Here is a 12,756-nt window from a genome sequence, read left to right on the forward strand (position 1 = left end):
TTGAGCTCTTAAAACTATATACCAGGTGAAAAGCAATGAGGTCCTGACTAGGGCAGCAACAGCAGTTGTCATAGAAAAGGATACTGTATTAGTCCATTCTCATGCTGCTAATAAAGACATACCCAAGACCGGGTAATTTATAAAGGAAAGAGGTTTAACTGACTCACAGTTCAGCATGGCTGGGGAAGCCTCGGGAAACTTACAATCATGGCAGAAGGGGAAGCAAACATGTCCTTCTTCACATGGCAGCAGGAGAAATGCCGAGCAAAAGGGGGAAAAGGCCCTTAGATTATAAAACCATCAGATGTAGTGAGAACTAACTTACTATCATGAGAACAGGATGGGGGGAACCTCCTCCATAATTCAACTTTCTCCCACCAGGTCCCTCCCACAACACGTGGGGATTATGGGAACTACAATTCAAGTTTTGTAGCAGCTTTGCGTGGGGACACAGTCAAACCATATCAGTAAATTTTTATTTCAATTGTTTAACTATTATGAATGGCCTCATTCTGTATATAATCCCCAATTTGATATTTGGTTCAACATTATTCTTGAAATTTACCTACCCATAAGGGTACATATAGTTTTAGTTCTTTCTGCTTTATAGAATTTAATTTACTGAATCCACTATATTCATCCATCTTACTCATGGACATTTAGGTTGCTTCCAATGTTTTGTTCTAACTAACAATATAGCAGTGGACAGAGCATACATAAGATGTCCCAATACATGTGCCACACTTTTACATATCTGGAAATAGATATGTAAAACTGGAGGTTTATGGTGCTATAAGGCATAAAACATAAAACACCTTAAGCCTAACTAATTACTTATTACCAAAGCATTCTCCAAGCTGGTTGTTCCAAATGATATTGTCATTAATAAAACATGAGTTTCCACCTTACATATCTTTGCCCATACTTGGTATAGCCAAACTATTTAATTTGAACAAATTTGTGAGTGTAGAAATGATATTCTTCTTCTGGTTTTATATTATGCTTCCAGAATCAAAAGATATTTCCAAAGTATAATCCATGAATTAGGATGAGGACAGTGAAGGACAGAGAAGAAAACTATGGAGTGTTCTGCTTGGGTAACAAAAGTAGAAATATCTGTTCGGAACTACATTTAATTGCAACCAACAAGATACTTCCTCCTTATCTCCAAATGCTGGCCTAACTAAACAAGGGCTTATTTGCTATGGGCTGAATGTTTTTGTACTGACCAAACTGGTATGTTGAAACCTAATCACCAACCTGATAGTATTAGGAGGTGGAGTCTTTGGGGGGTGATTAGGTCATGAGGGCTCCCCGCTTGCATGGGATTAATGCCCTTATGAAAGAGAGCCCAGAGAGCCGTCTTGCCTTCCATCACATGAGGACACAAAGAAGGCATCATCTATGATGCAGGCAGCCCTCACCAGACACTGAATCTGCCAGCACCTTGATCGTGGACTTCACAGTCTCCAGAACTGTAAGCAATCCACTTCTACTGTTTATAAATTACCCAGTTTATAGTATTTGTTATAGCAGCCTGAACTAATACATTGCCACATAAAAATCCACAGGTAGGCATTCCAAAGCTGATATGGCAGCTTCATGGTTACAATGACCCAACATCTTCTCTCCCAGCTTCAATTTTCAAGGTCTCCTTAGGGACCAAGATGGCTTCTGAAACTCTAGTCATCACTCAAATTTGAAAGCCAGAAGGCCAGAAGAAGGAAAAGTTGATGGGTAAAAGGGCATACCTCCCAGCTGAACAGTTTTGTTTTTGTTTTTTTAAGGCTTCCTGGAAGTCCCATACAATACTCCTAAATAACATACACAGGCAAGACGGCCATACCTAGGTATACTCACACGGCCATACCTAGCTGCAAGGAAAACTGAATAATGAGGTTTTGTTTTGATGTGTGTGTGTGTTTTTGTTTTTGTTTTGAGAGCAGAACTAATGTGGCCAAAAAAGAAAAAAAAAAAAAAGATTCTGTTATTAAGGAAAAGTATATAATGGAAGGCAACATTATTTGACACAATAAATGATGTGATTAATTAAGATGCAGAACACAAGAACAAATGAAAGGAAACAGAGTACAAGGGATAGGAATTGGTGTAGAAATAAAGATTTAAGAATTTTTAGCATAGAGATATCAGATGAAATCATAGGAATAGTTAAGATAGCCCAAGGAATCAGCATTGAGCAAGAAGAGACAGTGAGGTAAGCATCCCAGGAAATGCAGTACTTAAGAGAAAGAAAGAGAAAAGATAAATGAAGAAAACTAAGACATCAAGAACATTCAGAGAAGGAAGAACAACACTGTCCATAGTCCAAAGGACCAAGGTCTTTGAGCATGGAGGAGGTATAAGCTACTGGTAATTGTCTGCCCAGCAGCCACTCTCCTGTGCTTCTTTGTGACTAATAAGAATTCCAACTTTGTTCAGCTATTAGGAAGCTAGGTGCTTGAGGAGAGCTTGGGCTCCTCCCCAACCCCAGCTGTAAACCCTAACAATTCTAAACCTATCAGGTAATCCCATTTCCCCTTGCTATTGATTGGCTTAGGCAAGTGCATCTGAAACAATCCTGGCCAATGGAACCCTAAGGAAAGTATGGGAGACAAAAAGTTAACATGTTGCATATTTTAAAAAATTAAACACGCAGGAAGAAAAGACCAAAGAAACTGGGTCCTTGAGGACACGGTCAACCCACTGAATTAAGCAACTTTGGAACTGCCCTAATTTCAGGCTTTTTAAATGTAGTTTCTTCTATTTGGGTTTTCCATTACTTGCAGCCAAAATCATCCTAATAGTCAACAGTTTCAAACATTAACAGACAGGCCAAAATGTTATCAAGAGGCCTTGGGAGACAGTGAAGATTTAGAATGGAATGGCCCAGTTCAGTCACTGAGAAGGGGGAAAAAATCAGTAACGGGGCTATAACTAAAGTTAGGAGGGTGGGGGAAAAGGGGAGGGAGAGCATTAGGACAAATACATAGTGCATGCAGGGCTTAAAACCTAGATGACGGGTTGACAGGTGCAGCAAATCACCATGGCACATGTATACCTATGTAACAAACCTGCATGTTCTGTACATGTATCCCAGAACTAAAAGAAAGAAAGAAAAATAAATAAATAAAAATAAAGTTGGGAGAATTTCTTCCTATTGACTTCTGTTTTTAGATGAAATGAAAACAAGGTCAAATGCTGAGAATGAGATTGTGAAAGAAAGTTGTATTCTTGAAGAAAATAATAAAGGTTTGGAATAGCTGCTACAAAAAAAAAGGGAAAGGGTGTGAACTTTGGATCTGAAAATATATATTCAGATCAAAATATCAAAAGGCTCTGTTAACATCAAAATCATAAATTTGTAAGAAAGCCAATAAGCAGAGTGGTAAACTGAGTACAAGGACAGAAGTAGACTGTTGTGTTGAATCAGAGTTGGAGAAAGAAATAAATCCTATAGAAGATCAGGAGGTGTAGAAATTACTGGTACCAATGACAGATCATCAAAAGGGTTGACTATATAGTCCAGGTACACCGGGGAGAAGTAAAGGGTGTGAAATAGTAAAGACCGGACAGGCTGAACAAACAGGGTGCAGATCAGGGAATAAATTCACAATGAGTCTGAAGAAAAGGTTTAGTGACAGAAAGCAGACAGGAAAGACAGGGGCTGTGATGGAGGAAAGGGTATTTCAGAGATAACCATCTCAAAGTGAGAGCAGCAGGGTTTGGCCACTGGAGTGGGCTGCTGAGGTGGTGTGGGATGTCTCTAAAACCAAGGAGAAGAGGAATAGTGAATGAAGATGTCAGGTAAGTCCTCAATATAAGCACAGCAGAGGATAACAACAGGACAGGAGCTCAAAGGCAAACAGGAGACAGCTACAAACCAAAGCTCACACTTCCCACATCGCTCTTCTTAACATTTCTTTCTTCTTTTTTTTATTTTTTATTTTTTGTGATGGAGTCTCGCTCTGTCGCCCAGGCTGGTGTGCGGTGGCGCGATCTCAGCTCTCTGTAACCTCCACCTCCCGGGTAAACGCCATTCTCCTGCCCCAGCCTCCCAAGTAGCTGGGACTACAGGCTCCTGCCACTACATCCAGCTAATTTTTTGTATTTTTAGTAGAGACGGGGTTTCACCATGTTAGCCAGGATGGTCTCAATCTCCTGACCTTGTGATCTGCCTGTCTTGGCCTCCCAAAGTGCTGGGATTACAGGTATGAACCACTGCTCCCGGCCAACATTTCTTTCTTTTAAGGAGAAATCTATTTGCCTTAGCAATAGTTTCAGGTAGATGATCTTTCACATATGTATAAGAAATGTTGCCCTGAACCCTGGGAAAATCCTAAAGATTCCAGTCTATTATCAGATAACTCCTCCTAAATGGTTCTTTCTTCTTATCAATTTAGAAAAACCCTGGAGGAATAAAATGAGAAAAGCGGAGATGAATCTGATGCATCTAGGATATTTCTTAAAGTCTCTACTCCCAACATTTCCCCTCTTTCTACTCCTGCTGCTACCTGCCAGGTTCAGGTAGCAATTGTCATCTCTTGCCTACATGACTACAATAGCTCCTATGTAGCTTTCCAAGGTGTAGTGAGCTCTCCCCACTAAATGATGCCACATAGAGTTGCCAACCGAATTCTCCTAAAGCATCTCTTTGAATACTCCTCTCTATGCAAAGACCTGCAATGACTCCTCTTCACCCAGAACACTGGCTTTCAAGCTCTTACAGCACCTGCATCCCGTAAGACAGGTCACAGTATTCCCACCACAAAAATCAAGTAATGACAATCTGTTCTCCCACCTGACCATAATCGCACCTAATAGAAGAGCTCTCTAATTTAGCATAAAGTAACACATTTAGTTATCTGAAGTGTAATACATCATTGCATGGAATTCTAAATGCAAAACTTGTGAACAAATGATGTATAAAATGAAGTCCAACTGTACAGTGGTGGTACTGAAGGCCTCCCAAGCGCCAACTCAACCTTCCTTTCCCCCTTTATCGCTCACATTTACTCCACGTATCCTAAATGCAAGGCAAGCCAGGCAAGCTGTATAGATATCAGTGTCCACACTTCAGTGTCATTCCAAGGACCCAGGGCTGTGTTTTGCTCACATCTCTCTTTGTAACACATAACACAACAGAAAAGAATAAACTTTGTTCTGTAAGGCTTGTTGCCCATCTGCTCCAAGTACTTTGGGCACCACCAGAAATGTATGTTGTGTCCAACTGACTCAAGAAGCCTTCCCTTAACAATATCTCAAGATGCTTTTTTTTTTTTAACCTCAGAACTTTTTAAGAAAACAAAGGGGCTATTTGAAAAGAATGAAATTCATACAATATGGAATGAACTAAACCAAATTTACTAAATAGTCAATCCAAACATAGGCATTCTTTTATACAACTAATATAATGAACCTGTAGTTCTAAATACAGCTAAGGGCCCCCACGCCTAACCACAGCACTAAGTGCACTTGTAGCCAGGAGTGCCTGAAGCCATGTCTGTCTGGTGCCTTTCCAGACACTGCTTCCGTTGTTTCCTGGATTTAGATCCTTCACAGGCCTCTTCTCTGTCCCATGGTAATCTATGCATTCCACGCTGATCACCAACAGAATCGGGAATCCTGCTATCAGGTCTCATCTACTCAACCATACAGAATTTAGAGTCCCTGAAATATTAGGACAAATGCAAAATATGAAAGCTTCTGTGTTTCTATGGTGATGGCCATTTTTCTTCCTGTTAGGTGCAAGTCTTCAGTTCCTTTTCTGAAACCTTCAAGGCTAGGAATATTCAAAATGGCTTTAAGGTAACACAATACATCTGTCTTGTATTTTATAACACCTCCAGCAGGGCCTACAGCAGCACCTCACAGTCAGAAACACTGATATTTTTGCATGTATGAACATCCCTATTAAGTGGGATAATGATCATGAATAGCCTCATGGCAGGGCAGGGCAGACTATGCCATCAAATGAACTCCACAAAAAGCCCAAAACCTGTCACTATTCAGATCTCACAATTGTGATTAAGAAACTGTGTGACGCTGGAACTTAAGGAGTTGAGCAGTGCTATTGCTTCTTCTGCAAAGGTAAGATGCTATGGCAATGCCGACCTGCAAAGGCCGTCCTCTCTCTGGCTCCAAACAGAACACCAACCCAGGGCTAGAAGAAATGCCCAGGTCAAACGGAGCCTCAGAAAGGTTTCCCACGTTATGCTGTAGATCATTAAGTACTATAGTCTCTCCTGGCTATGGCAGCCCAGGGGTTCATGAATTCACTAATTTATGTCCCTTCTATGGTTGCCCTGGTGCAGTGCCATGCCCAGCACACTGGCTAGATTCATACTTTTAAATCTGACCCTCTCACTCCCCAATAGTCTAGGTCACACCACAGCAAATCATGACACAGTGACTGAGACAAGGATACTCAAGCTATGAGGCAGCCTGTACATATGTGCTTGTACCTTAGAGGCTTAAAGGAAGGACAAAACACATTTCAGTCTGTTCATTTAGTTATTTCATTGCAATATGAAAAGCAATCAAGCACCATATTCATAAACTGAAGTTTATCACCTCAAATCTTACCTGCATAGTTTCTATATTTGCTTTGGTGGGATATTTTAATGACTGAAATAACAGCATACCTTTCTAAGAAGAGTTCCATTAAACTAGATAAGATCAGAGTTAACACTATAACTCTGTTATCTCTACATATCTCCAAGGAAACCCATATACTATTAGAGTCACGCTAAGAAACAGATTCAATTTTGAAACAGATCAGCAAGTGGAATTTACTAAAATGGAAATGTGACTCTAAGAAAAGCTTTCACGTTCCCTGGTGCGGACTATATCTTCACTATGACAAGACTAAATTGGGACAGACTGCTGAAGATGTCATTATCCAGAGTAAATATCATAAACAGATGTGCCTTTGGTTGCTCCATTTTGAATCTTGATATTTATCATTGTACTCCACCAGATAAGTCAATTTGTGAAATTTACTTATGTTTCATATTAAACACAAATTGAAAGAGACAATAATAGTTGAATTAAGAATCCTTTACTTAATCTGTCTTCCTAGCATGGACAGGAGACTATAAGTAGTCAATTATTTCCTTTCACAGGCATAGAAAAACCAAGGAATAAATTTAAAATTTTCCAGTCTAAAATAAAAGAAAAATATTTAAGGAAACATTTTTATTAGGGAGAAACCAAAGATTAAAAGTTATCTTGACTTGAAGAGATTACTGGATTCTTCGTACTCTAAAATAAGATGTCTGGTTACAACAGCGGCTGTAACACCTCCTAAAGTTATTGTGAGACTTTGAGCAAAGGCTTTTACTTTCTCATTTGCATTAAACTTACCTGATCATTACTGGGACTATGGTGGTGATGTTAATAAGAAGAAACTCCAAATGTTAAAAGTGCCACGGTGGCCGGGTGCAGTGGCTCACGCCTGTAATCCCAGCACTTTGGGAGGCCAAGGTGGGCTGATCAGGAGGTCAGGAGTTCGAGACCAGCCCAACCAACATGGCGAAACCCTGTCTCTACTAAAAATACAAAAAATGTTAGCTAGTCATGGTGGCACGCACCTGTAATCCCAACTACTCAGGAGGCTGAGGCAGGAGAATCACTTGAACCCAGGAGGCGGAGGTTGCAGTAAGCTGAGATTGCGCCACTGCACTCCATCTTGGGTGACAGAGCGAGACTCCGAAAAAAAAAAATGCCATGGTGATGTTTAAAAATATAAAATCTCAATAAACCCAATCATCCTCCCTCTTTCAAAAGAGAAGGAATGCCAAAGTTTCTCCTGTATGCACTATTTTATCCAAAGGCTTGTACCACAATATAGTATTTGTATTTTTCTTACCTAGCAAAGTACATAACTCCTCTATAACGCCCTTCTCATTTGCTTTAATAGTGACATTTTAAATGAATGAGCAACGACATCATTCTCAAAAAATACTTTAGAAACCAGAAAACAGGAAACAATCATTCTGGCCCAATGGAGTTAACATCTGACTTGCTTTTCCCAATGGATTCCATGACGAGATTTTTCCTCGTATTTGAGAAAGCAGCATTCTTATACCGGAACTGTCACTGCCACGTCATTTGGTGGCAAACCCTATTCAAGATTTGATTACTTGAGTATCAAGTCTTGGGTGGAGTTTACCACCTATATTAAATCATATTATCACTTGATAACAAAGGAACAAATAAAAAAGAAAAACACTTTATTTCAAATCTAGTACCATTCCTCTTCCACATAATACTTCCCTCCTTCAATCAACCCTTCTTTTTTCTAGTCTAAACATCTCCATTTAATTCATTTATTCTCTCAGAAAACAGTTTCCAGTTCCTTCTCCATCCTTTTCATTCTTCTAAGGGCAGAATCCATCATGAGTATGTGCTCTGACAACCTAAAGCAGTGTCCTGTATATTTATTCATTCAGCAAAGACTTAGTGAAATGAAGTATTAATATTATTCTAGGAATTGGAAATGTATCAGTGACAAAAATCACTGCTATCTTAAAGCTTAACATCTCATCTAGCACCTAGAACAAGGCCAGACACAAGGCAAGCACTCACTAAATACTTGTTGAAAACATCCTGCATGAAGGGCAGTATCTGAATTTGAACACAATGATTCCAAATGTGGTTCAACATGTTGAAAGTGGCACACTCTGATACGGTGAAATGATTACTGGCAGCAAGGAAAAGAAAAGCTACTACACGTAAGACTCTGAAAAGATGAGCAGTCTAGAGTCCCTTTGCAACTCATTTTATACCTTGAGGACATAACTACATTAATCACAATGTAAGAGGTAAGATGCTCATTGTTCATAAGAGGTTCGAATTATGTCAAGGCTCTGTTCAAAGAAACAGTAGAGTGGAGAATACATTTTAGAGCAATGTATAAACAGTTGATTTTAAACATTTTTATTTCTTAGTACTTGTTCCAGTTAGTATTGTTAAGTAACAAAGTACCCCAAAACTTAGCAGCTTCAAACCACTATTTTATCTGGCTCATAATTTAAATGGTGAAGAGTTCGGGAAAGGCTGGGCTGGGCAGCTCTGGCTCAGGGTCTCTCATTTGATGGCAATCAGATGCCAGGTGGGGCTGGAGCTAGGTGGGCGAGAGTCATCTGAAGGCTCAGCTGGGTAGGTGTCTTAGGAGGCTCCCTCCCAAGGCTGGTAGTCAATGCTGGCTGTCAGCTGGGAGCTCAGCTGGGGTTGCTGATTGGGTCACCTACACATGGTTTCCCCAGCATGGAATCTCAGAGTAGCCATACTTCGACTTGGCAGTTAGCATGGTCAGAACTAATGTCCCAAGAGAAGTAAGGAGAAATTGCACAGCCTTTTACAACCTCGACTACCAAGTTGTCATACAGTGTTATTTTTGCCGTACTTTTATTAGTTGGAGCAGACACAAACTAACTCGTATTTAAGAGAAGGGAACACAGACCTCACCTATCAATGAAAGAACTTCTGGTCAGTTTTTAAAACTTCCACAGTACTTTAAAGGGGTAAGTTTCCATTAATTAATAAATGTGTTTAGGTAGAAGATTATATTTTAGATATGAGACATTAACAGGAAATAACAGACATTATCTGTTATTTTCCTCAGTACAAGTATCTTGTTTTGTTGAATACGCTAAGCTTAACTGAATGATTAGACTAACAAGAGGGTTACAGAGCTGCTTTTGGACTTTGGACTCTAAAGCAACAAAAGGCCACATGACCAGAGTCCTGCCATTAAGAAGGGCAGGCTCAGGTCCACCTTATCCACTCCATGTGGCAAACATTTCTCCCTCCTCGGCTCACATCCTTTTTTATCATATGCTCTGGATTCATGAGCTGAAGTAGCAGGGATGTGTGTGAGAAAGAGAAAGAGGAGAGGGAGGAGAGAGAGAGAAATTGACTCCATCTATATCATTTGCTTTGTGAGGATAAGAACAGCCTTAACTCTTTTTCTAACACAACACCCAGCAGGCATCCAATAAAGGTTTGCTGTTTGACTTGGGCTCAAAATGAAAAGGATAAGCATTATTGTTCATTATTCTCGCCCCTTTCATGTCTTTAAATTGTAAAACAAAGAAAACAATCTGTACCACAGGAGGCTGGACTGCTGAGTTCTAGCAAGGCATGGAGCTGTCTAAAAACAAAGTCAGGGCTGGGCGCGGTGGCTCACTCCTGTAATCCCAGGACTTTGGGAAGCCAAGGCGGGCGGATCACGTGGTCAGGAGATCAAGACCATCCTGGCTAACATGGTGAAACCCCGTCTCTACTAAAACTACAAAAAATTAGCCGGGCATGGTGGCGGGCGCCTGTAATCCCAGCTACTCCAGAGGCTGAGGCAGGAGAATGGCATGAACCCGGGAGGCAGAGCTTGCGGTGAGCCGAGACTGCGCCACTGCACTCCAGCCTGGGTGACAGAGCGAGACTCCGTCTCAAAAAAAACAAAAAAGAAAGTCAGGAGTGCCCCATCCTTGATGATGGTCAAGTCAAGGTGATGTAGAGAGGAGTAAAACATCAGATGGAGGTCCTAAGTTTCCAAGGTCCCTTCTAAGAAAGACTTTACAATTCCATAACAAAGGATTTAGAAAATAAAAGCAAAACTGAGTTCCTATAAATGTGTGCGATGTCACTATTCACTATCCTCCTGCCAAAAATGTATTAACATAGAAAAAAGACAACTAGGAAATTCTCTGAATAAAGCTCTTCCAGGTAGAGTTCAATGGCTACAGAAGGAATCAGCCCACAGCATGTATGCAGCCTGGCTTTACCCAGTAACCAGAAACCTCCAGAGCATCACTCCCAACTGCTGCTTCTGCTCCCCCGGTGACTACCCCTGAAAGCTGCATATCTTTATTTCACAGAAACTACCTTTCCTCAGTCCCTATCAAGAAATGAATTTCAAAGTAACATTTTTAGCATAATGTTTAATCCCTAACACTATACCAGCAACTTATCTATGTGGGTAAGGAGGAAGCCAAATATTGCCAAAAATATCTAGGAATCACTATTTCAGAGTAGAGAGCACAGTATTTATTGAAATTTGAACATTAGAAATATGCTACAAACTAAACTATAATCTGAACACAAGTAATATATGCATGTGTATATATATATGTATACATACATATCCAATTAAATCACACACAACACACACACACACACACATTCATTGCATACTACTCATGTGCCAGATTCTGTGATCAGTGTTGGTGGTTTGACACTGTACAGGGGGACAATATAATGTCCCCAGAGAGCTCCATCCATCCACTGTGTCCCAAAGATGCAGAGATTATATCACAGATTAAGCTTAAAGAATGATTTTTTAAAAATCCAATGTTCATTTCTAAATCTTTTACAAGAAATAAAAAAATCAAACTAAGACAACCTATCATATGCCATACAGCAAGCTCACAGACCTATACAGAAATCCCTTGAGCTGGAGCTAACAAGGACAGATCACAGAGAAACAGTCTCCCTTGGCTACGGAAGACAGAGAGAGAGAGAGAAGATTCCCAAGTGGTTTCAAGTCTGGGAACGATAGCCTAAAAAGAAAGTCTTAAAAGACAGATAGGTATTTTCAAATATTTGAAGCATTGTTGTACAGAAGACATCAGACTCATTCTACTTCAGAGGAAATAGCTGAAGTACTTCCATACAGAAGACATTAGACTTTTCTATTAATACTTCAGAAGGTAGACCTACGGCTTACGGGTGGAAGTCAAAGCAAGCAGATTTACCTCATCTTTAAAAAAAAAAAAAAAGACCCTTCTAACAATTTGATAGCTCACAGCTGGAATGGGTTTCATGCAATGATACTGAGTCAATGGAAAAGCTTTCAGAGGCTAAATGATGTCCATTAGCAAAGTTGCGTAGATTACAGAATCAGATGGTGTACTGGAATGAGTGATATTACGATACCTTCCTCCAGCCCTATTCTATTATCCATTCTATGGAAGAGGAAGTCTCCATCTTTTCTTTGAGTAAATAATTCCCAAATCATCTTTTAAAGATCTCAGGATCCTCAATTTTACATCTTTATTTGGTATTTGTCTACTAGGCTAATATTGAAGCCAGCTAATCTCACTAGGCCCTCTGTCATCAACAGTGAAGAAAGAGATCCGAAGTATCTTAACTGAGAGGGTAGATGGGGCTCTCTCAGGACAAGCTCTTCGGAGGGGTGGATACAAAGTATGTGGCTGAGTTATGAGTCATCACAGGAAATCAGTTGTTCCTAATGACAACACTGCTCCTAGTCAACAGAAACAGAAATTAATTAAACAATTTCCAAGAGGAGGTTTTAGATCTGGCTTTTATGATGTTAATGATTTACCAAAAGAGTCTGCATATCATGATTTCTCTGGATTCTACATCTTTATTTTTTCTTTGTAAACTATGTCAAACCATGCACATCTCACCATGAAAACATAGTGAGTAATCTCACCACACTGGGGAGAATTCATATTAGTAGTTCAGTGTAAATTCGCCTAGAATTTATCAATCTGCTTATTCACATTAATGGAACCACATTTTACACATTGTATAACCTGCCATTTTCATTTAACAATGTATTCCTGCATCTTCCCATAATATGACATACAGACCTACAGCATAGCTTCACAGTACTCATCACATACTGTGTTCCACCAATTCTGGAACACACTCTTTCTCATATTTTAATATCTCTGATATTGGGTGTGTCTCACACTTAACAGCCATCATAGTTTACCTGGCAGCATAGTT

The 12,756-nt window shown here is 39.9% G+C and overlaps 1 protein-coding gene across 6 annotated transcripts in view; it reads right to left on the reverse strand.

Annotated features, from left to right (window-relative positions):
- The window catches only part of LOC105475709 (oxysterol binding protein like 3), a 185,908-nt gene that overhangs the window by 141,734 nt on the left and 31,418 nt on the right, over positions 1-12,756 (reverse strand). The window lies entirely within an intron of this gene.

This window comes from Macaca nemestrina, chromosome 4 (assembly GCF_043159975.1).
Source record: "Macaca nemestrina isolate mMacNem1 chromosome 4, mMacNem.hap1, whole genome shotgun sequence".
NCBI lineage: Eukaryota > Metazoa > Chordata > Mammalia > Primates > Cercopithecidae > Macaca > Macaca nemestrina.